Source organism: Pipistrellus hanaki, assembly GCF_964339955.1.
Source record: "Pipistrellus hanaki genome assembly, chromosome: 1".
In the NCBI taxonomy this organism is placed as follows: Eukaryota; Metazoa; Chordata; class Mammalia; order Chiroptera; family Vespertilionidae; genus Pipistrellus; species Pipistrellus hanaki.
The window spans coordinates 206,973,405-206,996,964 of NC_140503.1; positions in this window are offsets into that span (position 1 = coordinate 206,973,405).

The window sequence follows — 23,560 nt, forward strand, 5'->3', positions numbered from 1 at the left end:
TCTCCAATGTGGCAGGCAGTGCTGGGATGGGGCAGCCTGGCTGAGGACCCTCTCTGCATATCTCTAATATCTTGGACAAGTCACCTGACCTCACTGAATTACTTGTTCTTTGCATTTCTAAACCAAAATAAATATTATATCTATGGTATATGACATTGAAATGTCAGCCCCAACCCTCCTCATAGCAGAACAAATCAAAACAAAACAAAAAAGCCTTCTCTGTCCTGCACCTGGCATTTAGACGGAAAACAATAGTTTCCCCAGCTCTGGCCCCTCACCGGTGTGGCTGAGTACACAAGCAAAGCAGTGTTTTTTCAGCTGAAATGGTGCTGCTTCAATTAGCTTAGCAGTTTGCTGAGAAGTTTCATTCAAAGCACTGAAAAGCAAACATTGGCAAAATGGAAAGTTTTTTTTTTTTTTCTAGCTTGCTCTGGAGATATTTTAAACACAGAAACTCCACAGAGAAAGAGCTACAAGTGGCTTCTTGGTCCAACTGATGTAGAAGTAGCTTCCGTTCACATTGATACCCTGTAACTAGCTAGTTATTAATCATAGAAAAGGAGCAAAGGGAAAGCCAGACATTATCGGCATGTCATTGCACTCCCCAGGGAACCACTGGCCATGGCCTGCAAATCACTAGGGGATGGGGTCCTACACAGGGAAGAAGATGCATGCACAGGGAAGTCAGGGTGACATGGAGAAGATGCCTGTCAGTCAAAAGTGGGGACAGAGATCATTGGCTAGGAGCGGGTGGAGCCAATGCAAGTCTCAAAAATTTGGGACTACATAATGCCCCCAAACAAACAAACCTCTCTCTCTCTTGGGTCTTTGGTCCCTTTGACTTTGTTCCTGCCTGTTTTCCCATGGCCATGAAAACAATAGGCTTATGGCCTGCAGCAGGAAGCACAAACTAAGCTAGCTTTACGCTGGATTGGACTGTGCCCTAACATGGGCCTGAAACTTTGGACACTGGCTTTGATCTCAGCCCTGCGGAAAGCAAAATGGGACTTCTTCCTTGACAGGACAAAGGGAAATGGCACCTTGGAGACTCAGAGGTTTGATTCCACAGAAATAAAGCTCTCTACAATATTCCATCCTCCGTGCAAGTCTCAGAAAATTCCTTTGTCAAGAAGCCCATTCCCACTAGCAACTGGTAGGGATGAGGAGCTGTCCCCAATCTATAACAAAATGGATTCATGGAGAAAGGAGAATTTGGACTTGGATTGTGTTTGTGTATGTTTCTGTTCACCAAGATGCAGGGTCCCAGGGCTTTGGCATCCCCTCGCTATTGTTCATTCTTCCGTTTAAAATTTATCTTATTCTTCCTTTCTTTATATTTAGCAAGGAGCCCAGCATATGATTTAAAATTGCACAGCACCACCCATCCTCAGTTGCTGGTCCACCCCTGCCTGGCTCCCTGGGCCCTGCAGCAGCCATGGCCGCTGCCAGTCTGGCCTTGTCTCTCTCTCTGACCCTTGACGCAGCTGTGGCCACGGCTGATCAGGCCCTCCCCCAGCGCAGATGCACAGAGGCCCTTGCCACCCTGTCATCCACGCTGCACGCACAACCTCCACCTATCTGATTGATCCATTACTGTGTCCCAGTTAAATACATACATATATGTGTGTGTGTGTGTGTGTGTGTGTGTGTGTGTGTGTGTGTTTTAAGTGAGTTCCAGTTCAGCATCCCTTTTCTGTGTATATGTGTGTATGTATGGTTTAATCTAGCTATCCTCCCTTTACTAGACCAAGAGCCACTGAAAGTAGAATATCTTACTTCAGATTCAGAGAGTGAAGAGCACATTGGCAGTGATCTGAACAAAGCATGAATACAAGGCTTATGGGTGAGTCAAGACTGACTAACACACTAATTCCTGTAGTATGTCTGGGCTACAGTCACACACATTTGGGTTTTAGCCATAGCTCAAACACATGGAAAAGTCACCAGTTCACACTGAGTCTCAATTTTCCACCTATGGAATAACAATGTCTCTTAGCCTGGTAGCTATTTGAAGACTTGAGGTGAGGCGTGGCATGTTAGAAGATGATCACTTGATGACTGCTGGTTTTCCTTCCTCTTCAATAATCATGTAGGAGACAAAGACATTGAAAGGAGTCAATTACAATAAAATAAAAACTTCTTGTGGACATATGCTGACCACCTACTGTGTGTAGGCCCATTCATGCATTGAGTCAGGCTAGGTGCCTGGGGCTCACTCTTGGGTTCCTACAATGGCTGGCCTTGTGCTTGTATGACCCTGAGAGTGTATGGTTCCCTAAACATCGGTCCTACCTGCCTGTCAGCCTCATCCTAGTGCCTGCCCTGCCTGCAATCTCTTGGCTCTTGCATTTGTTTCCTCAGTCAACCATAACAAAAGACCACAAACTGGGAGGTTTACAACATAAACTTGTCGCTCAGAGATTTGGGGCTAGAAGTTCAAAATCAAGGTATTATAGGACCTTAATCCCTCCAAAGGCTCTAGGGCAGAATCACTTCTTGCTTCTAGCTTCTGGTGGCTCTAGCTGTTCATTGGAGTACGGCTGCCGTACTCCAATCTCTGCTTCTATCTTCCTAGGATCATCCCCTTCTTCTCTGTGGGTCTCTCCTCTTCTGTCTCTTATAAGAACATTTGTCATTAGATTTTGGGGTCACTGGGATAATCCAGAATAATCTTACCTCAAGATTCTTAATTACAACTTCAAAGACCCTTTTTCCATTCATAATTTCTGGGACTAGTGTATGATCATATATGTTGGGAGGCCACCATTAAACTCACTACAGTTCTCTTTTTCCCTCTAAACTTCTCATACCCTTTTTCTGAGTCCCTTGTTCCATAATAAAGAATATCACCATCATCCATTTTGTTAGAGCAGACACAGGAAGCCCAACTGAGACATTTGTATTTTGACAGGTGAGAATATTCACAGCATGTTATACTCATTTGTAATTATAGCACACATCAAAAGTGTAATTAATTTTAGATTGTAAACTCAGTGAGAACAGAAACTTGGGCCTCTTTAAAGATCTAGCATTGTGGCTCAGAAATGTCTCTTAAATACATAGATGGAGGACAGTGGGGAAGGCACTAACCTAGGGGTGTCGAACTCAATCAGAGAAGGGGCCAAAATCTAAAATCCAGCCTAAATCTCGGGCCGAATGGTTTACTGAACAGTCATAAACTGACAATGTCATAAACTGACAGCGGAGTGCAGTGATTACAGCGCGGTGCGGGCCACATTGCAAGGCCTGGGGGGCTGGATTTGGCCCTCGGGCCTTGTGTTTGACACATGTGCACTAACCCCTATTATGCACCTTCGAAAAGCATGGTCTAGGATTCACATTCGCCTGCCTGGTTTAGGTGAACAAGAGAGTTCTAAAATGAAAATTGGACTAGAAATCAGAAGAGTCAGAGTTTAATCCTATTTCCAAGTCCTAACGTTTCATCTGTTAAATGGGGAACTAATTCCTGCCTCCCATTCCCAAACTTCTTCCTTATTACTATTGGTGAAGGTATCCTAAGTCATTAGTTCTGGCTAGAAATACACATGAAGAAGATCTTAGGGGAGGAACAAGTAAGTCTTTTTGGTGGATCTGAGCCAAATTGTCCTGTATAATAAAAGGCTAAAATGCAAATCGACCAAGCAGTGGAACAAACAGTCACTATGATACACACTAACCACCTGGGGCAGACTCTCAACACAGGACCTGCCCCCTGGTGATTAGATGCTCCCACAGGGGGAGAACCACTCAGCCAGAAGCCAGGCTCATGGCTGGCGAGCGAATTGGCAGTGATGGGAGCCTCTTCCACCTCTGTGGCAATGCTAGGGATGTCCGACTGTGGGGAGCAGGCCTAAGCCATCAGTCAGACATATTCTAAGAGCTCCTGGGCTGGGGGAGGGCGGAGGCCTGGCGAACCCCCCCTCCTCCCCTCGCAGGGCACACATTTTGTGTACCAGGCTCTTCAGACAGATTGCTCTTCCCTCTGCAATCTTTCACAGAGAGGTGACCTCACAGAGGAGTCAACAAGAGCAGGCTCTGGATAAAGGGACCTAGGAACCAGGCCTGGAGCCAAAGCTACGTTTTTCCCTACAGCCAATTTCCTTGTTCCTGCCTTGTTTTCCAGTGGTGTGTGTAATACCAGCAAGTGGTGAGATGTAATTAAAATGTGTGTCATGAAGCATGAGTATCTTTACATTCTAATTACAGGTTAATAGGATAGACCCAGAGAGATCGCCTAATTAATTCTGGGAGGAGATGCACATGTGTAACAATCCTTCCATGAAGGAATTCTGTTCCTTCCATGAGGGTTGTATTGAAAGGAGGTTACATTCGGGTAGGGTACTTATTTCTGAATGAATACATACCACGCACATCAAGCTTACCAAAAATTAGGGTCCACCCAATGTATGTTCATGAGCGCCGGTATTGGGAAAATCTGTCTCTCTCCACACCACAAATGCATACACGTCACATCTGTTTAATTGTAAAATATGTGTTATATTGATCTCTCTGCTACTTTCACCTCACAGTAATTAGGAGCATAATTACCAAGTACATTCAATTTACAACTACGGCCGGGAATGAATTATTGGATATGCCAGATCACCTGAATCTCTGTGACTCCTCTGATCTATTATGATCACCTCCAAATGATGCCTGTTACGCAAACCTCTCCCAGTTTTAACCTGAACACAATGCAAAGGCCATCAATTTTTCAGTGCGGTGACGACGTTTTCCTGGTTTAGCAGCACGAGAGGTCCTCATGGCATACAGAAGGGACTCCCAAATCCTCAACATCGCTTCCTAGACCTGTTGAAAGGTCTTGAAATGCTCCTTAGAAATGCCTTTTTAGATCTTTCTTAATCCAACCCCTAATGATTTGCCCACATCATCTCGCATCTTCAGCCTTCTGCTTTTACCTCACAAACAGAGCGTTTCTCTCGCTTGGGTTTTTGTGCACATCTATGTCAGAATCACTGAACTGCTGGATAACAAGGTGAATCCTGGATTCTCGACCAGACAGTCTGACCCTGAGCCCTCTAGAGGTGAATCCCTGAAGAAACTTTTTGCTGAAGAGTTCAAAGTAATTCTCATGCCACGAAATTTTGAATACCAGAGCTGTAGGAATACTGAGTATTCATCTAACTTCTGAAGGCCCCCTTCATCCCACTTCTCCCTTCTATAAACCCACTTGTATTGATTTCTCTGCTTCCACTTGAGATTTTGCTTCCACTCTTCTCAGTGAACTCCTCTCGTTTTCCAATTCCTCCATATCAACAATTGGAGAAAACTTTCTGCTCCCTTCCATTCAGTACTCACCAGAGTCTCTCTTACCACTGAGGTCCCTCACCCCTTTCTCTTCACCTCCATTTACAGCACCCAGTGTGTTTCACTGAAGGGATTCATTTTCTTCACCATCGCTCCAGTTCCTTGCAGAGAAATAAAGATTTATTTGTCTCACCATTTTCAACTTGGAGTGCAGAGCTTGTATTCTTGACCTAACGAGTATCCGTGTTCCTTAAAATGAGGATGATGCTAAAATACATGTGAGGTGGATCTAGAGACAGCTGGCTTTGAAACTCAACTCTACCACCATTTGGGGGAGTGGCTGTGTAAGCCTCAGCTTCCTCATAAAAATTAGACTGACTTTGCCTACTCGAGGTAGACAGTTCATCAGTGGTCACAACTCCTTATCCTCCAAGAATCCACACCTTCAAATATGACTGTGAAGTTCCTCACCGTAGATGTAGAATCTGTTCCGCCACCCTGTGAACCTGGAGCAGCCTTGTTATGTGCTTTGGCCAGTGAGATGTGAAAAAAATCTATAATTCTTTAAATAATAACAAAAATTTAAAATAACGAATGCATGTTTTTAAAAAGTGCAATACAAACAGGGGCCAGAAAAGGCACATGCAGAGATGAGCTGGTGCTCTGGCACCTCAGCTCCCTACTATGTGCTTGGCATTGTACTAAATCTGGCGATATGCTGCCTAATGTGTCCATCCAGCAATTCTTCAAAAGGCTGTAACCCACATGTACTTTGTCTGAGTAACCTTAGATGTTCTTATCTTCTGTGGTCACCTGTCCTGGATTTTTAAAGTTTAAATTGGCTTATACCTTATTCTTTTTTTATCTTTTTTTTTATTAAGGCATTATATGTGTACATATCTTACTAATCCCCCCCCACTCCCATACATGCCCTCCCTCCCCAGAGTTTTTTGTCCATTGGTTATGCTTATATGCATGCATACAAGACCTTCGGTTGATCTCTTATCTCCCCCATATCATTCTTCATAAAGTACAAAACCCAGCATTCCCTACCAGAGATCACGAGGACATCACTTCTGATTCCATCATTGCTCCAGTTTCCTGTCTCTGATGGATTCTGGCTCTTACTCGTGCCCCCATCTCTCACAGTTTATTTATTTTCATACAACTCAAATGTCAAGACAGTCCCTCTCCTTTGTTTCTCCAAAGTGACCACAAAATAAATACTTTCCAGGGTTTACCAAAGAGTTAAGATTAACAAGTAGGATTTCATTAAACACACTACAGAATGAGATTTCCAAAAGAATATTTTGACATACTTTTCTTAAAGTCTTTTTACTGTGCATAATATTGGGAAACCTCATTTGCTTCTTCTCATCCTTGGTTACTTTATACTAAGTTGTACAGGGACACCTCCCTGCCTCAAGACCATATCAGATATCACTATCACATCTTTTCCTCTGCTACTTCCAGCTTCTCAAGCTTCCCCCAGAGACTCCACGTCCTATTAAATTCTTAGCAGAACAAATCACTTCTTGAGGTCATGGTTAATTTTATGTCAACTTGTCTGGCCCACAGTATGTACTTCTTCGGTCAGGCATCAGTCTAAATGTTGCTATGAAGGCACTTTTTAGATGTGATTAACATTTAATTTAGTAGGTGTTGAGTGAAGCAAATGGCCCTTCGTAATGTGGGTGGGCCTCATCCAATCAGTTGAAGACATTAAGAGGAAAAAAACTAGCATCCCCCAATGAGGACTGAATTTTGCCCCTAGACTGCCTTTGGAATCAAGACTGTGACATCAACTCTTACTAAAATTTTCAGACTGCCTCTCTAAAGATTTTAGATTGGCTGACCACAATACATTCACCAATTCTGTAAAAGAAATATCTTTATATATACAGGTGTCCCCCAAAATATGTATATACGCTTTAACAGCTGATAGCTCCATTTTGAAAATAAAATGTACTTTAATAAATACTGCCTTTATAATTATTGAGAGTGTGTGTACACATTGTTTGGGACACATTATATTTTGTGTATGTGTGCATGTATGTATGTCCTATTATTTCCGATTCTCTAGAGAACCTTGATGGATACACCTCTTTTGCCCTCGCTCAGTTCTCTCAACTCTGCCCAGAGCAGAGGAAGTCTTCATCGTTCATACCCAATTGGGTCTATTAAGGCATATTGGCACTGAGACAACTAACACTAAAGATATTTCCTAATTCCTAAGAAATCAGAAAAGACCATAGGCAGGTTGTTGAAGTGCATTTTCCATCTTAAAAAGAGCTTAGTTTTTGCTTTTGTTTGTCCATTTGTGAAGTGTAGAAAATGGACATCAGAGGAATTGGATTATTTCCCCCAAGCTATTAAATGGCCATCCTGGACTCACTAACTTCAAAGCTCAAGTCCCTGCAACACACATCACTGTGGCAGCAATGTCAAAGGAGCTAAGAGGGAAACATGGCATCCATCTTGGCTCAGTCAGGGAAAGCTCCACTGAGAGAAGCAGACACTGGGACCCTGAAGGGTGGGTTGTCAGTTCTAGGAATGGTGGGTGGGACAATGGCAGAAGAAAAGGCAGAGAGATGAAGAATTCGAAGGTTTATTTTGGGGACTAGAGAATAAAGAAATCTAGCTGAAATACAGTGTTCACTCTGAGAATACTATTAGAATCATCTGGAAAGCTAGAATGACCGTGGTTATGAAATAAGATAAATAGTAGGACAAGAACTTTAGTGACAAATTCACATAGCAATTGTATTTAAGTCTTAAGTGCTATGTGTCTATTGCCCCAGAACCCCTAATATTGGCACTACTTAGAAGAAATGAAATGAAGAGCCTTAATTGCACAAAAATAAAGATGACAAAGACATAATTCATAATTTGCAGCTCCTCTCACATATTAAGTAACCTGCAAAGCATGTCGACTTGAAGGTCGTTTGTGGTTTGTGGAATGTGAAAGACACTGAGCAAAGTTAAATTGCCTTACTCTCAAGCTTCCAAAAATGTCTGTGCAGAGGTGTCACTGTCCTCATGAAGATGTTACTAATGAAGAACTGTCTGGAAATAGGTGAGATTTCAATGGGCTCTGTGGACTTCAAATTGCTCCCTCCTGCAATATACTACCTGGAACCCCACAGCTGCAGTGACTTTTCTTGGTTTGAGGGCTTGATCCCTGGGGATGTCCTCTTCTGCTTAGAATCCTTTGTGGCTTCTCGTTTCTCTTAGAAGATGAGATGGGTACAAGAAGGGGGAGGGTCTTACAGGCCGTGAGAAATGCATGGTTGGTCTTTATCCTGATACTTTCCCTTGCACTCTCTCTCTTTGAGCCTCACCATCATGGTGCCCAACAGCTTTCACGCATCCTGTGTGCCCTCCACATTCCCTCCCCCACTGAACTCAGCACAGGCTTATTCCTCTGCCAGGAAAGCTCATCCCCACTTTCCTCTCCCATTTATTTCTTACTCATCAGTTAGATTTAGTTAGACGGCTGCTTCCCCAGAAAAACCTTTCATGGGGGTTTTTATCATGTGCGCCGCGAAAGGAAAAGGAAATATCAGATGCCTCTTTTCTTGAATACTTTCTGACCACCAATCACAGGAGACTTCTCAGCCCCTAGTCCTCTGGCCGGTTGCTATGACTGTCTCCTCCTGTCACGCAGGGAGTTAGCCACATCCTTTGAGCCTTATTTCCTGCTAACGCCCAGTCCTCAGACAATCCTTTTAACCTAAAGAAGTCTTTCAATGTCACTTTGAGCAGTAGTTTCTTCCTAAGACAAATACTCATTTATGTAAGAAGACAATAAATTATTGTTATTCCTTAAATGAGGCTGAAGATTTCAACTCAGGTTAAGCATTGATAATAACTTGAGTCAGATTCATCACCTGCCCCCAGAACTCACTTCTGTACCTCAAGGAGGCAACCCAGGGCAATAGACAAAGCATGTTTTCTGAAGTCAGGAAACACAAGTCCAAATTATGCTTCATGACTTATAAGCCCTCTGACCTTGAGAAGGTCACTCACCCTCAGAATCTTATCATGTGCGCCGCGAAAGGAAAAGGATGACTTACCTTGCCAGGTAGTTAAGGATATTACTGGTAAATGAACTAACATGTGCAAAACCACCTGGACCAAAAAGAAAACAGTTGTTCGAAAGATTTAATCTATAGTGACTCATTTTATCTTCAAAATGGTGCTATATCAATTCAGTTTGGATGTTTGTTAGCACTGGTATGAAAAAATGGCTTTCTTTAACTGAGCTTGGGATGCAGTGGACATTCAGGATTTGTAGAGCAATAAAAGCTAACATCAAATGGGCCTGCTAATATTTGTTGAATTTATTACAAAGCACATGCTACTAAGTGTCTCACCTGTATTAATTCATTTTATCCTCAAAAATAAACATTTGTCCCAGTGACAGGTTAGAAAATGCACGTGTCCAACCTAATCATGGTTGGTCAGGTTCTCATATGATTTAAGGATCCTGGGAAGACAGACACTAAAATAAAATAAGGCCATTTTCTCCTTCTATAATGGGAGAATGTCTGTGAGGCCAAGACCTCTGGACTTAAATGCATTGTTACAACTTCCTTTCAAGGTGCTTTGACTGAAGAGGAATATCTGAGGAGTAGTGGGCTTGGATCATTGAGGATTCTGACTCCTGCCCACTGAAGCACATGTATCTTACCAAGGTTGCCAATGTACTAGGCACATCTTGCTCATTTAATCTAACCAGGACAATATCATCAACACCGTGGATCAGGGCGATGTTCTGCACAATGCCAGCTGGTGATGGATCTTCACACTACCGCATATCAGAACAGAAGATGGGAGAGTGTGCGGAGCCCTGGGGCAGGACAGAAAATATATACTGTTGTCCAGTCCAGTGGAATGCATCTCTTTCTGATAAAAATGAGGATGGATTTGCCAAATTGATGGTCACATACCACATATCTGAAGACATACCAACCTGCTATAATAAAAATCACGAATCTACCTCAACAGCTGGAATGGGGTTACTATTTGATGAGTTAGAGAAGTCTACTGTCACTCTCCAGAATCTTTCTGGGTTTTCAGGAACCAGTTTGGGCAATTAAATCATAAAAGAGTGGGAACCACTTTTCTTCATCTTTTAAGTATTTAGAGATGATACTACTTTCTGATACTCCCCCTGCTATGTATGTAGGGCTTCTGCTGGGGAACAGGCAGTGCCAGAGATTCCCACGTGGCATTTCCCATTGCAAAAGCTGTTATCCCAGAGGCCAGGGGTCAATTCAGAAGTCATGACATCCACCAATAATGTTGTTAGTTCACTCAGACTGCCTTGACAAAGCACCACAGGCATCGTGGCTGAAACAATAGAAATGTGTTTTCTCCCAGCCCTGGAGGCTAGATGACTGAGATCAAGATGGACAGAGTTATTTCTTCTGAGGCCTCTCTTTCCTTGGCTTGCAGAGAGCTATCTTTTTTTATCTTCCCTCTGTGAGTATCTGTGTCTTAATCTCCTCTTCCTGTAAGGACACAAGTCACACTGGAGTAGAATACAGCCTGATGACCTCATTTTAATTACTTCATTAGAAGAACTATTTCTAAGTACAGTTACCTCTAGGATACTAGGGTTGAGGACTTTAACACATGAATTTGGAGATGATATATTCAACTCATAATAGAAATTTATCCTAATGATATCTTTGGGGACCAGAAAAAAATGGGGTGTATCCATGGATCAATCATTGAATGAAGAACCTTTTTGAGAAAGAGGCATGACTTTAGGCAATAGGACTTGCTTGAGCTGAAGGTATTACTATACGGGATTAGAAGCAGAGAGATGTTTATTGTCAACATTTTTGTAATTGTAGGATTTTATTCTTTCTAAAAATGGTTCTTCTGTGTGACACATCACAACATCCACCACACAATACTTGGGCACTTTGATGGCATTCAAATTGACTAGTCAATCTATTTGTTGACAATTTTCTTGAATATTTTGCAAATTCATACTCTAGTTAATTAAAAAGTAAACCACTCCTCCCAAGTGATGAATGACCGTCATCACTCTAAGCCTCTGTGGTTTTCAGCAACAACGGATAATCTTGGTGGTAAAAATAAAACAATAAATTGAATATTAAAAAATTCTGACTTGTATTCTCCTCTTGGAACATCCTTGCTCCTCAAAGAGTGGTCTACACACCTGCAGCAGCCTATCCCCCCTGAAGCTTACAGCAATGCAGAATCTCATGCCCCACCTTGCACCTGCTGAGTCAGGCTCTGTATTGTAGCAAGATGCCCTCTGGTGATTCTTATTCTCATTAAAGTTTGAGAAGCTCCGCTATACATGACCTTGGGCAATTAATTAACCTCTCAGAGTCTGATGTTCATCTGTAAAAGGAGGCAATTATAGCTAGAAGACCCTCAGATCCCTTCAAGTGCTCCAATGCGGACAAATCTGAGCGGAGTTTGATCTTTAAAAGGAAAGCTCTCCTGGAAAATGCATTGAACTTCTGGCCCTCCTTATGCGTGAACATTATGCTTCCTGCAAACTTGACTCCCATCTGTAATCGGCCATTAATGTCATGGTTGAAAGGAGACATCTGAGAGCCTAAGTGTAAAAGGCATTCTTGTTAATATGTCCGCTCTGCACCCTAAGGCTAAAGTAACGTAGAGGTGTCTCGGGGTAATGTGTAAATGTGCTAGACCAACACTTATTGAAGATGGAGAAGTGATTTGGGTGACACCAGCAAGGACTATTCTCACTTTTACCACTCAATGACTTGCCCCTCAACAGAGGACTGATGACTCCTGGTTAGCCATGTAATTTGTGGCAATACTTCATTTAGAACCAGCCATCAGAAAGATAGTGAGGGCTATGGGGGAGGAAGACCTAGGATTAACAGAAGATAGAAGCTTTAATGTTGAACACCAAATATTCATCCACTGTCTGTGCACAAATTATCTGAAGCACTAGGCCCCTTCAAAATAAATTCACTTCCCAGATGATTCAAAAACACAAAGGACCTGAAAAGAATTTGGTATTAAAAACTGTAAGTCAAAATTTACCATCAAAAGATGTGTTTCTCCTTTTTTGTGAAAAATCGCAAGAATAAAGTTGCAAGGAGGATAAAAAGTATACAGAAATTATTTGAAAAAACAATAATGTTAACACCATCTATAATAATGAAAGCATAATATGCTAATTATACCGGACATTCTTCCTACGAAGCCGGGGCTTCGAGGGAAACAGATCCTGAGTGCCTGCCGGTGGCCGGAGGGAAGCCTGGGTCCCAGGTGCCAGAGAGAAGCCGGTGCTGGCAGCCAGTGGAAGGAAGGCCTACTCTTGCACAAATTTCTTGCATTGGGCCTCTAGCATACTAATACAGTTAATTACCACTAACTTTTATTGAGTATTTTATCAATATAGGAACACCCACCCCATCACTCTCTCAAACAATCCCTGATGGGGGCTGTGGCTTCTTGTCCCAGCTCCTCAGACTCTCTAGCAAGATAACTCTGAGATGTGCTCTATGCCGTCTCTCAGAATACCTCAGTGACTAAGTGATTGTCCTCCATGCCCACCGTGAAACATCGCCTGTTAACACCCTCCTTCATAACTTCCTCTCCTTCTCCCTTTCACTTCCCCACTCCTCCAGTTTTTCCTGGGATCGCCTTCCAAATAAACTATTTGCATTGAAACTTTAATTTCACTTTCTCCCAGAAGCAAGTTTCTAGATGAGACAGATGACTCTCTCAAGTTCACCCTCATTCCATGTGTTGAGTGCTTGCTTTGGGCCAAGCACTAGCCTACATGTCCGGGACATCCTGCCAAACAAGGAGTCCCTACTCTCATAGAGCCTCCAGTCTGGTGGGCAAGACATTGAGAAAGCAATGGCAAGTTATCATAGTGGCATAAAAGTAGCCAGTATAGAGAGACTAGTGGTGTTCCATTGATATTTAAAGAGAGTCACAAAAGACCCCGAATAGCCAAAGCAATCCTGAGAAAGAAGAGTAAAGTAGGAGGGATATCAATACCAGATTTCAAACTGTATTACAAAGCCACTGTTCTCAAAACAGCCTGGTACTGGCACAAGAACAGATATATAAATCAATGGAATAGAATTGAGAACCCAGATATCAACCCAAATCACTATGCTCAGTTAATATTTGACAAAGGAGGCAAGATACAGTGGAGTCAAGACAGTCTCTTCAATAAATGGTGTTGGGAAAATTGGACAGATACATGCAAAAGAATGAAACTGGATCACCAACTTACACCATACACAAAAATAAACTCAAAATGGATACAGGATTTAAACATAAGACGGGAAACCATAAAAATACTACAGGCATCCACAGGCAGCAAAATCTCAGACATATGCCAAAAGAACTTCTTCAATGATACTTCCCCTAGGGCAATGGAAACTGAAGAGAAAATAAACAAATGGGACTACATCAAAATAAAAAGCTTTTTTACAGCAAAGGAAACCATCAACAAAACAACAAGAAAGCCCTCTGTATGGGAGAACATATTTGCAAATGATATCACTGATAAAGGTTTAATATCCAACATCTACAGACAGCTCACACAACTTAATAAAAGGAAGATAAATGACCCAATTAAAAAATGGGCAATGGATCTAGATAAATAGAATCTTCTCAAAAGAAGACAGAAGGAAGGCCAAGAGGCACATGAAAACATGCTCAAAGTCACTAATTATCCGAGAAATGCAAATCAAAACAACAATGCAGTACCATCTCACACCTGTCAGAATGGCCAACATCAACAAATCAACAAACGACAAGTGTTGGCAAGGTTGCGGAGAAAAAGGAACCCTCATGCGTTGCTGTGGAGAACAGTATGGAGCTTCCTCAAAAAACTGAAAATGGAACTCCTATTCGACCCAGTGATCCCACTCCTAGGAATATATCCCAAGAAGCTAGAAACATCAACCAAAAAGAATATATGCACCCCTATGTTCATAGCAGCACTATTTACAATAGCTAGGATTTGGAAACAGCCTAGGTGCCCATCAGCAGATGATTGGATCCAAAAACTATAGTACATTTACACAATGGAATATTATGCAGCCATAAAAAAGAAAAAATTCTCGTCGTTTGCAGCAACCTGGATGGAATTGGAGAACATCATGCTGAGTGAAACAAGCCAGTCAATGAAAGAGAGACACCACATGACCTCATTTATTTATGGATGATAAAGAACATTATAAACTGAAGAACCAAAAGATAGATATAGAGACAGTAAAGCAACAAGCAGACTGTCAAATTACAGCGGGGAGGCTGGGGAGATCTGGGGGAGATAAGAGATCAACTGAAGGACTTGTATACATGCATATTAGTACAACCAATGGACACAAAACTCTGGGGAGGGAGGGTATGTATGGGAGGGGGGGCATTGGTATATGTACAAAAATAATAACTTAATAAAAATATATATATATATAAAATAATAATAATAATAAAAAATAAAGAGAGTCACACCTGGCCAGCATGGCTCAGTTGTTGAGCATTGATCTATTATATGAACCAGGAGGTCACAGTTCAATTCCTGCTCAGGGCACATGCTGGGGTTGCAACTTCGATCCCCAGTGTGGACTTGTGGGAGGCAACCGATCAATGATTCTCTTTCATCATTGATGTTTCTATCTCTCTCTCCCTCTCCATTCCTCTCTGAAATCAATAAAAATATATTTAAAATAGAAAAATAAAATAAAACAAAAATAAAGAGGGAGTCATGATGGGGAAGAAGGCTTCCAGCGAATGCAACAGCATATCAGAAGGTAAAACCAGGGGACTGTGTGGTACAGTGGACCAATGAGGAGTGGACCAATGAGGAGGTCAGCGTAGCTTTAGGACAGAGAGTGCAATGAGGTGGGTGATGAGGATGGGGAGGTAGGCAGGGGCCAGACTTCAGAGAGACTCTGAATTACAACAAGGGTCACAACAAGGGTCGGGGACTTTATTCTCAGGGCAATAATTTGTTGAGAAATTTTAAACAAGGCACTGGGAAAAACACACTGGCTAAAATATGGAGACTTGATAGAGAAAATGGAGCTTGAAGACCAGTTAGGAGATCTCAGCCTCTAGTCTAGGGCTTCTGGAATACCATCTGCTCCCTTTCGATGACTGAGTCACCTGGAGATTGCGCATAGCATCACACCACAGAATGCCCCTTCAATGGAGGCCTAAACAAACTGGGGGTGGTTGTTGGTGTGCATGTGCGTGTGTGTGTGCGTGTGTGCGTGTGTGCGCGTGTGTGTGTGTGTGTGTGTGTGTGTGTGTGTGTGTGTGTTTTCTTGCATAACAAGATATTCAAGAGTACATGTTTGGGATTTTGGTTTATTGACTCAAGGATGTTGGGGACGAAGTCACTGTGGGTTCCTTGCTATTGTCCTCATAATCTTTTATTTTATTAAGCCTTTTTTTTTGTCTGATATCAGTTAGTACTTCTGTCCCAACCATTATGTCTGAGTGCCAGATAAGCCAGCAAGGAAAGAATGTGGAAAAGTAGATACTGGGCAGGCAGGGCCACTTTTTAAGGATCATCCCTAAGATTCCAGCCAACAATGTCTGCTTCCATGAAAGTTGTCCCAAACTGTGTCATGTGGCCATATCAGTCACTGGGAAAATGGGAAGTGCGGGTAATACTGCCCTGGAACAAGCACCCCAAGTTCCATTAATGAGAAAGGAAGGGAAAACGGGTGCTGGAGAAGCAATTAGCAGACGCCACCAAATCTACACACACAAAACAACAGGCATCTGACGGAGAACAGACCCAGCAACTGCAGCAAGAGAAACGCTCATGAAACCGTGAGGGTAATTCTAATACTGCCTGTGTTTGCAGAGCATTTGTACTTTTCAAAGCACACTTTGTGAATTCAATTCCCCTGTTTAATATACTTAATAAAAGAGTGGAGCATAAAGATATTGATGTTTCACTAAGCAGAAATAAGCCAAGAAAAGCTGAAAACATGATAAATTGGAATGGCAGCGGAAACTGCTTGTCACGGAGCCTGAAATTGCTTCTTCGCCGCAAATTCTTTCTTCTCTTCTGGGCTTTGACTTACATTGGTAATTGGTCCTGTCTTCCTGAAGCGGGTGTATTTGGGGTCACTCAGAGAACAAAAACAAAGGGCAGGAAAGGATAAAGGGGGTCAAACATATGGTGACAGAAGATGATTTGACTTTGGTGATGGGTGCATGATGCAATATACAGATCATGTGTCATAGAAACGTACACTCAAAACCTATATGATCTTACTAACTGATGTCTCACACACACACACACACACACACAAAAAAAAAAAAAAAAAAAAAAAAAAAAAAAACCTTAATAAAAGAACAAAAAAAGAAAGGACCAAAAGTATTGTATCATGGGGAGTGGGGGGGGGGGGGGGGGGGAGTGGAAGGGAGAGAGATCCGAATTCAGATCTGACCTATGCATTGAGGACTCAAGGGAAATGAGCAAACTGCTTTCTTTTGAGCCTCAGTTTCCTCTTTTGTGAAACCTGATCATGTGTCCCTGCCTTACATGTTAAGACCATTCCTGCCTCAGTCCATGTTCATTGCAGTGCACGTGCATTTCCTTCCGGTGCTCCTGCTGCAGGTGAGCCCCGGGGAGCATGCGAGGGCAACACGTTCGCAGAGGCGACTGGCAAACTGGAGGAGGGAGAGGAGGTTCTGTGACCTGAAGCTGAAATGCGGTCGCTGTAGTGTGAGTGAGGGGGTTTGCCCTGCACCCCGTCTACCTCAGGGATGGAGTACCCCGGCTGTTGGAAGGAGAGGTCTTCGGGCCAGCGCCTCCTGGGGAAGGGAAGCCCGACTGAATGCAGGGAGCCAGGGAGGAAGGGAAAGCCTTAGAGGAAGGCCCTGCCTTCTATTGTAGTTGCCCTTGGAATGGAATGTGGGAAGCGTGACCACAGTCCACATGAACGAAAATAGTCTCTTTGCCCTGAAAGGAGCTTTGGGAGATGCGGCTGCCACAGGGTCCGTGGGGCAGGCCTCTGAGTGCCTGCGCGCTCTGAGGCCGGCACTTTTTCCGACGGGCTGTGGTCTGCCACCCTCTGTCACAGGCCTGCGGATCTTGAAACCGGCCCCCTGCTGAGCTTGGTTAAGCTGCTCAGAATTGCCAGGAGAGGCCACCCATATACAGGGTGTCCCCACAAAATGTACACACACTTTTTCCTGATAGCTCGCTCCACTGATGTTTCTTTCTTTTCAAATGTAACCCATTGGAATTAATCAAAGTGCATGCACATTTTTAGGGATACCCTATATATATCTCAGATGGGTGACATCCTGCCAGGGCAGGTAACGGAATCCAACATCAATTTGCCAAGTGCAGACTTCACGCCAGGATCTAAGCTCAGCTCTGAAGACAGGGAGCCAAGGTCAAAGGCCGGAGGGTCACAGGTAGAAGGAAAGGGAAGGGCACCTGACTGCCTGAGGATCTCAGGGACTTCCTGAGGAGGGAGGTGTGTGTGTGTGTGTGTGTGTGTGTGTGTGTGTGTGTGTGTGTGGTAAGAAGTCCCAGAATGAAATATCAGGCCAATAGAGATTGCCCAAAGGCAGGGAGGAGGGACAGAGGCTGGCAGGGTCTGGGGGGTGGAAACAGCATGCCTAGAAGCTGGTTTTTGGAAAGATATGCAGCATTCTACCATGACTGCAGAGCTAAAGAGGTGACCGTTTACTCCACAGCCTGTAGGGAGCCAGTGAGATATTTTAACCACAGGTCAGCTACATAAAGACATTTATTTACATTAGTAATCCAGCAGGGTGGAGGCAGAGTCTAGCTACTTAGAGGGAGAAAGAGGAGCTAAGGAAGTAATGTAAGAGTCAAGGGAATTGGGAGGGATCTATGGCGATCCACTTCCAGGAAGCATGATGGGCATCAGACAACAGATGTTACCTCCAGGAACTTTCATGGCAACTATTTCCATTGTACAGACGAGAAGACTGAGGTTCCACCAGAAGAAACGGCCTCTAGGGGAGGCCGACTCAGGGCTCCTTGCACACAATTCCAGTTGGTCAAGCCAGGGCAGCGTGTGGTCTCCAAGGTTGCTAATGAGGCAGAGCTTAGTGGCAGAAGTCACTGTTGTCCCTGGAATTCCTGCCGAGTTGGTGAGTATTTTGAGTGTTTTTTTAAAGGAGATCATCTTGGGCACACATAGAGAGAATTTCAGGGGTACACCTGGGGCTCAGCGCATTTCCTCTATCTTGATTTGGGGAGCCCTGGCAGGTAGATATTTTTAAATATGGCCCCAGAATTTAAGTATCTTTGTTTAGTCCCTTCCTAAGACTCTAAAGGAGCCATGTCTTGCCTTGTCGACTCTACTCTGAACTAGAGGTATTTAAAGTCTTAGTGATATTTGCTGGAAAACCTAACCATTTCCTAACATTTGTATTCATTTCTTTGAGCTGTTGGCTTATTTCTGGATATTAATTTAAATCTGATCCTAATTTTAATTAGAGGTAGGATTTAATGGTGTTGAGTCTTTTTGCTTTTTTTTTTTCTTCTCCTCCTAGGAAAGAATGATAACTCCAGCAACCCAGGATTTCACATCTCTGTGTTTATTCTGGGACTTAGCAACAATAAGTGGGAATTAATATCTGGATAGGGAATCTGGGAGTGCATTCACTGTGCCTTCTGAAATTAATTAAAAAATGTTTCCAGACCTTCTAATATGTTATTTAGTTAAATCACTCTGAAGTAATGATCTAGTGGGAGCCACGCTTTAATATGGGTCTTAGGCATCCCAGTGTTTTATGGTGTCCGGTTCTGCCCTTACTAATGTTATTTTTTTAAATATATTTTTATTGATGTCAGAGAGAAAGGGAGAGGGAGAGAGAAACATCAGTGAAAGAGAATCCTTGATTGGCTGTCTCCTGCATTCCCACACTGAGAATCAAGCCCACAAACCTGGGTACATGCCCTTGGCTGGAATCAAACCTGGGACCCTTCAGTCCACAGGCCAATGCTCTATCCACTGAGCCAACCCAGCTAGGGCCTTGGTAATGTTTTTTAACTCATTTTTCCATCTCATCTCTTGTGTAGCCGCCCAGCATCCAACCTTTCCTCTCAATGCTCCTTGAACTATGGCACTGTTCAATTTTTTACCCTCTCTCACCCTCCTTTACCCTCCCTCACACCCTCCCTCACCCTCTCTCACCCTCCCTCACCCTTCCTCACCTTATTCCCTCTGCTTCAATCTCCTCTCCACATCCTTATGCAACTGGAGAATTCCTACACATTATTCAAAAGGGATCCTCTTCTTAGCAACACTTTCAATGAAATCCTAGTCAGAATTTATAATCCCTCCTTTTATCATTTCTAACCTTCAAACAACAACATTTGTATTTACAATAAAAGCTTGCATTAACGATAAATGCCTGTCTCCCTTTCCAGACTAAAGGCTTTTTAAGGTATTACTTGCTTCTGTTTCCATCCCCCAGCTTAGCACAGCCTTCAAAAATTCTGCTGACTCAGAAACCTGAACACAGCCCCTGCTCCTGTGCAAGTAGTGCAAGCACACAGCAAAAGCTGACTCTTCTAACCTGCCAAGTAGATTATGCTTCCAATTCATCAACAGTTTGTGTTGGATTCCATCCTGGGCTAGAGATTGGCTTGGGGCAGTTATTAAATACCAACAGGAAGAAGGGGCGGGAAATGCCATCATTTTATCACTTAGAATTGACAGCTTTCTGTTTTAAGGAATATCATTGCTAGAAAGAACTGAAATGAAACAAGAATGATATGGTCTAATTAAACTTCCCACCATGTTGTAGAATCCTTTCTGCACCGGGAGTCTTCCTGCTTTTTCTCTGGGAAGGAATCTAAAGCGGGAACTTTGATGAAGGGCAAAGGCCTACAGCTGGCTTTCTTCTATGGCTTCTGATTGCAGCTGGGACCAACCTGTCATGCACAGCAAGGACTGAGGGTGCTTTAGAGACGCGTTAAGAGAGCGAGGTTCATAGATAATGGTCTGAAAGGGCTTCACTCAGGAATTTAACAAACATACTTAAAGCTGACTCCCACCATAAAATTCCTGCAAGAACCCTCATAACCATTTCCTTTGGAAACCTAGGATTTTATAAGACCCACTGTCAAAATTATTCCCTAGACTCAGAAACATCTGTCTTACTTCCCTCTTCTCCATGTTGTTTTCTTTTATAGCATCATGGGTCACACACACACACACACACACACACACACACACACACAGGAGCTTGCAACCTCATACAGAGTTCACATCCAGGGCTGTCACACACCATGGGCTGGGTGACTGCTGGCTGATAGCTCATCTCTCTCAGCTTTATTTCTTCATCTTGGGAAAATCCCATCATGCGATAGCCCACATAAGTACCTCATGCAGTACCTGCCAGTAAAGCGTGATTAGCAGAGGTGAGGGCCCTCCTTTCTAGCTTCCCCACCCTGTTCTCTCTCTCTCTCTCTCCCTCTCTCTCTCTCTCTCTCTCTCTCTCTCTCTCTCTCTCTCTCTCTCTCTCCCCTCACCCAAGGATATTTTATTTTCTCAGAGAGAGTGGAGGAAAGGAGAAGAAAAGACAGAGAAGCATCCATGTGAGAGAGACACACATTGATTGGATGCCTCCTGCATGCACCCCTACCAGGGCCAGGGAACCTGCAACTAAGGTACATGCCTTGACCAGAACTGAACACAGCACCTTTCAGTCCAAGGGCCAATGCTCTATCCACTGAGCCAAACCAGCCAGGGCCCCATGCTCTCTTGAAAGGGAATAAAGTGAATTTTCACACTTCATATTTTTATCTAAGGAATGCCGTGTTTTGATTTATCTTATAATCGCCTGTGAATTGACAAGCCAAACAGCCATATTTATTTGAACTACATAAGAGAAAATTAAAAAATAAAGTTAATGAAACAAAGGAAGTAAATTACCAAAAATTTAAAGTTTTATACCCAGAATAAGACCAGGGGTCAGTAGAGTAGTGATGAGGCCATTTTTTTTTTATTTTTTATTTTTTTTTAGAATACTAGTAAATGTAATTTGCAGAACACCATCATATACCAGGCACAATATATAGCATAATATAAACATAATTTCATTATCTTCACATCAAAAGCAGTTTATCTTTGTTTTACTTATGAGAAAACTGAGGCTTCGAGAGTTCACCTGACTTAATTACTGCCTCGCAGCTGGAAAAGTCCGGTGAAGCTGAGATTTAAAACAAGATAGCAAAGACTCTACTTATAACTCTGGCACTTCTTTTTTTGCTGTTTACAAAACAATGTTTATTACCTGCTCATTATCAGCGGAGGGTGGGCTTTGCTCCGGGTTCCAGCCTAAAAGAGCTGCCCCCGCCAGGACGTTGCCTTTCTCCTGGAAAAGAACAGAAGAGGTTCCAGGTGGAAGCATTTACAGATTCTGCCCCAAAGGAGCATGTCACTTCCACTCCTAATTCGCTCACCAGAGAAGGTCACATATCCAAGCCTGATGCCCACAGGGTGCAAGGAGAATTCTCCCAGAGGGATAGGCCCAGTGAAAAGGTCAGCAAGTATTTTGGTAAGAATACAAGAATCGTTGACTCCTCTCTTCCTTTCCCACCTTATAAGCAATCTATCAGACATTCCTGTAGGTTCCATCTTCAAAATACATCCTGGATGTAGCCATTTCTCCCCACTGCACTGCCCTGGTGCAATATGCTACCATCTTGTGATGAGGCCACACAGAACAGCTATCATCTTATATAAATCAAACATTCATTCAACAAACAGTGCTCAGCCTTCTGAGTCCTAGTTAATGTACTGGACTCTGGATTCAAAGATTAATTAAGATAGTTGAAACCAGTTTGGCTCAGTGGATAGAGCGTCAATCTGCAGACTGAAAGGTTCCAGGTTCGATTCCAGTCAAGGGCATGTACCTTGGTTGTGGGCACATTCCCAGTGGGGAGTGTGCAGGAGGCAACTGATAGATGTTTTTCTCTCATCAATGTTTCTAACTTTCTATCCCTCTCCCTTCCTCTCTGTAAATAATCAATAAAAATTTCTTTTTAAAAAAATGAATTAAGATAGACGCACCCTTTCTATAGCCCAAGAGCTAACAGGTCGGTGTGGGGGCAGAGTCAATGAGATTAGGAATCATGTACCTCCCCATGCTGTAATAAAGCAGCCATCCAGGCGTCACAGGAAAAAAACATCTGAGGTTCTGTGTCCCTCAACTATGTCGGGGGCAGTGGGTGAGTGGAGTCAGAGAATGCTTTGCTTAAAGCAAGTGGGGATGGGCTTTGTGAGAAAGGATGGACCATGACCTGAAAGCCATAGGGAGTAGCCAATGGGGTCTGGGCAAGGGAAGGACTTCATGTCAAGATTAAGTTTCTGTTTTAGAAATGTGATGTTCAGAGTGCTGACCTTTGTGATTTTATACAATCTATATGGATAGTTGTATTTCAGTTTCCCAAGACTTTATTGCACAATATGTTCTCATTATCTAAAAACTAGAGGTCAGGTGCATAAATTTGTGCACCAGTGGGGTCCCTCAGCCTGGCCAGCAGGATCAGGCCGAAAATGGCTCTCCAATATCCCCCAAGGGGTTCCAGATTGTGAGAGGGCACAGACCAGGCTGAGGGACACACTGGTGCACAGTTGGAGCCGGGGAGGGATGCGGGAGGTTGGCCAGCTGGGGAGGGACCATAGGAAGGCTCCAGGGCATGTCTGGCCCATCTCGCTCAGTACTGATCAGCCAGATCCCAGCAGCAAGCTAGCCTACAAGTCAGAGTATGTGCCCCCTGGTGGTCAGTACTCATCATAGTGACTGGTCAACTGGTCAACTGTCTGCTCCCTAGTAGTCAGTGCACATCATGGCAAGTGGTTGAGCAGCCTTAGCATATCATTAGCATATTATGCTTTGATTGGTTGAACGGACAATTGGCCAACCAGACACTTAGCATATTAACCTTTTATTATATAGGATAATCTGAGTGGAGAGTAAGGTCATTCCTCAAAGTGCCTGTAGTCCATCCAGTGCCTGTGAGGAATACTTGGGAGGAAGAAGATGGATCCTGGAAATGAGGACCGAAGGCATCAGATGACAGTTGGAAACAAAAGCTTGCGGGGTGCTGAAATAAATAAGACCCTGTTGCTTCTAGCTTCGCAGTGGGAAAGATTTCAAACCCATTTCCCCCCAATTTTCTGTGATTTCAATAAAAGTGTCTGAAAATAACTTCTTTGTTATAATTCCTTGCTTTGCATACTTTCATTTCTCAGTTCACTCCTTTAATGGAAGGAAAATATTTATTAAG